Below are 3,777 nucleotides of genomic sequence, written 5' to 3' on the forward strand. Positions count from 1 at the left end.
GTGAGTCTGGATCGCACCACTGCACTCCAGCCTGGGTGACAGAGTGAGACCCTGTCTCAAAAAAAAAAAAAAGTGTATCAAAAGGCCTAGGAGTTTGTTTCTCCAGGTAAATCTGCCCTCCCTCATCTCTAACCTTTGTGAAATCACCCAAATGGAGACATCAGGGCAAGGCCCCAACAAGGAAATGACAGGAATGTAGGTAGATAAGGGACTGGAATACTGCAGCACAATTCTAACACTAATCCCAGGTTTCAGTCCCAATGAGATTGCCTTCACTTCTGCCACCAGCCACAAGTGTGGAGGTCCCCAGGCTACTAGCTCCTCTGACCAACTGGCTACAAATCTGGGGGGTATCCACAACCCCCTCGGGTTTGATAATTTGCTAGAACAACTTACAAACTCAGGAGAATGTTATGATTATAGGCTTGTTACAAAGAATACAAATCAGGAGGACTAGACTAATGAAGACACAGGTAAGGCCGGTCTCCCATGCAGAGCTTCTGTGTCTTCTCTCTGTGAATTAGGCCGTGTCAGCCTCCTGGCACATGGATGTGTTCACCAACCGGGAAGTTCCACCAAACTTTGGTGTCCAGGGTTTTCATTAAATAGGCACAATTGGTTGACTCATTTGCCACAGAACTGAACGCAATTTCTAGTCCTCCTACCCTCCGTGGAGGCTGGGCTGACTCTAAGGCCCAATCCTTTTATCATGTGATCTTTCTGATGACCAACCTCCCATCCTGAGTTCTCCCTCAGCATAAGCCCAGGTGTGATCCAAGGGGCTCATGAATAACAAAGATACTCATATTGCTCAGGAAATTCCAAGGATTTAGTTTCCCTCCTAGGAACCAGGGACAAAGGGCAGTCAAATTCTTTATTGTATCACAGAGACACAATAATATAATATGCCGCAACAGAAGAGAGGTGAAGAATGTTGCCATGCTTTGAGAAGCCTATCACAAGAGCTTTAAGGAATTCACACTTAAATATTAATAGGTACATTACGAAAGAAATCAGCCAAGTACAGTCTTTTCTTATTATGGCATCTAGTTATTGCAGGAATTGAAAAATGTATGTAATAAAGCCTAGAATGCAATAAAGGAATTGGCATTCAAGTAGATGAGAGAGGTTGGGGAATATGTCAAGACGCAAATGTGAAAGAGCTGTCACGGTTTACTTACTTTGCAATCTCTGAGGATGGAACAGGATCGAAGATGGAGCCAGGAAGCACAGAGTAGTTTTCTTCTTCCCTAATCTCATCCCTTGTTTTCATTTTGCACTTTTAAAAATTTCCACATTTATATTCATATGGAATTGATTTTCAGAATATAGAGATAATTCTTATCATTATTGTTTTTCAAATGGTTAGCCAGTTGAACCAATACCATTTATCATAATCAAGATGATCATATGGTTTATTTTCTTTGGCTTACAGAGATGATAAATTTGAATATATTTTAAAATATAAAACTATCTTTAAAATTTGAATATATTTGAATATGATACATTTGAATACATTTTAAAATATAAGAATTATCTTTGTACTCCTGGTTAGTCATGGTGCATTTTTTTAATACTTCATATTAAATTTTTATCTTCTGGATTGAGACACTAGAATTCTTAAAAGTTCTTTCAGAAATTCTTCCTATATTCAGTATGCCACCAGGAAACCTCTTATAACTAACCTTATAGAAGATACTTTTTGCTTTGTACTTTGTCCAATATCAAAGGAAACCTCCAAGTTCCAAGTAGGTCAGGCTACTAATACCAACAAATGAATTCTGATGAAATCATTACACAATTAACAGTAACTGTTGCTTATTACGTGCTTACTCTGTACTAGGCAGGACTAAGATAAGTATTATTTAAAATTTTAAGATTATTCTTAATTTCTTATCAAAAGTATACTGGTTTACAAAGTAATGAATAAAATAATTTTTTTTTTTGAGACAGAGTCTTGCTTTGTCGCCCAGGCTGGAGTGCAGTGGCGCGATCTCGGCTCACTGCAAGCTCCGCCTCCCGGGTTCATGCCATTCTCCTGCCTCAGCCTCCGAGTAGCTGGGATTACAGGCGCCCGCCACCACACCCGGCTAATTTTTTGTATTTTTTAGTAGAGAACGGGGTTTCACAGTGTTAGCCAGGATGGTCTCTATCTCTTGACCTAGTGATCCACCTGCCTCAGCCTCCCAAAGTGCTGGGATTACAGGCGTGAGCCACCGCGCCCGGCCAAATAAATCTTAAACAGTATCCCTATAATAACGACAATGGTGAACTTCTTATGTCTCTTTTAAAAAACTCTGCTTATGATGACAATTTCAAACATACACAAAAGCTGTGAGTATATAGTGAGTCTTGCTGTATACATCACAAAGTTTTAAAACCTGTCAAAAGTTGACCATACTCACTTAATCTACTTCTACCAGTTTTTCAGCTGGAGATCTTTTAAAGCAAATTCTACGCATTGTACCATATCATCCATAAATTATTTTGCATTACATCCCATTCTTATTGAGTCCCTGCAAGCTGAGAGCGGAGTGCCAAAGCACAATTCACTGTTAAGAGATTCTGTGAAGGGTTAAAACAAACAGTCCAAATTCACAGTACTGCAAATGTCTGTAATTGCATAATCGGCAAAGTATATTCTTCAAGAAATCTTCTGTGCACTTGGTTTCCCTTAACTGAGTTTTTTTTCGTCTTCAGACCAGATTAACTGATAAAAACTGACAGGCAGGGGAGAGAGGCGATGTTTAAGGTTATATATTTGGCAAAAAATTACAAGTGTAAATTGTGCTTGTTTCCATTAATCAGGTCCATTAATCAGAAAGTAGTCTTGGCATCCTCATAGAAAAATCCACATAGCTTAACAAGAATTCATGACACCAAATTGCTGCACAGGCAGGTAGCATGAGTTCTTGGCAGGATCCTTTCAGCTGAGCTGTTTTCCACTAGAATGGTATCTGATATGGTTTAGCTGTGTCTCCACCCAAATCTCATCTTGAATTGTAGTTCCTTAATCCCCAGGTGTCATGAGAGGGACCTGGTGGGAGGTAACTGAATCATGGGGGGCAGGTTTTTCCCATGCTATTCTTGTGATAGTGAATAAGTCTCATGAAATCTCATGGTTTTATAAAGGGCAGTTCTCCTGCACACGCTCTTGCCTGCTGCCATGTAAGACATGCCTTTGCTCCTCCTTTGTCTTCTGCCATGATTTTGAGGGCCTCCCCAGCCATGTGGAACTGTGAATGCATTAAACTCCTTTTTCTTCTTTATAAATTACCCAGTGTCAGGTATTTCTTCATAGCAGTATGAAAATGGACTAATACAGCTGGGTGCAGTGGCTCATACCTGTAATCCCAGTACTTTGAGAGGCTGAGACAGGTGGATCATTTGAGGCTAGGAGTTCAAGATCAGCATGGTCAATATGGTGAAACCCCGTCACTACTTAAAAAAAAAAAGGGCCAGGCATGGTGGCTCATTCTTACAATGCCAGCACTTTGGGAGGCCAATGTGGGCAGATCATGAGGTCAGGAGATCGAGATCATCCTGGCCAACATGGTGAAACCCCGCCTCTACTAAAACTACAAAAAATTAGCTGGGCATGGTGGCGGGCGCCTGTAGTCCCAGCTACTCTGGAGGCTGAGGCAGGAGAATGGCATGAACCCAGGAGGCGGAGCTTGCAGTGAGCCGAGATCGCATCACTGCACTTCAGCCTGGGCCACAGAGCGTGACTCTGCCTCAAAAAAAAAAAAAAAAAAATTAGCCCTGCATGGTGATGGG

The sequence above is a fragment of the Piliocolobus tephrosceles genome, chromosome 5, assembly GCF_002776525.5.
Source record: "Piliocolobus tephrosceles isolate RC106 chromosome 5, ASM277652v3, whole genome shotgun sequence".
NCBI lineage: Eukaryota > Metazoa > Chordata > Mammalia > Primates > Cercopithecidae > Piliocolobus > Piliocolobus tephrosceles.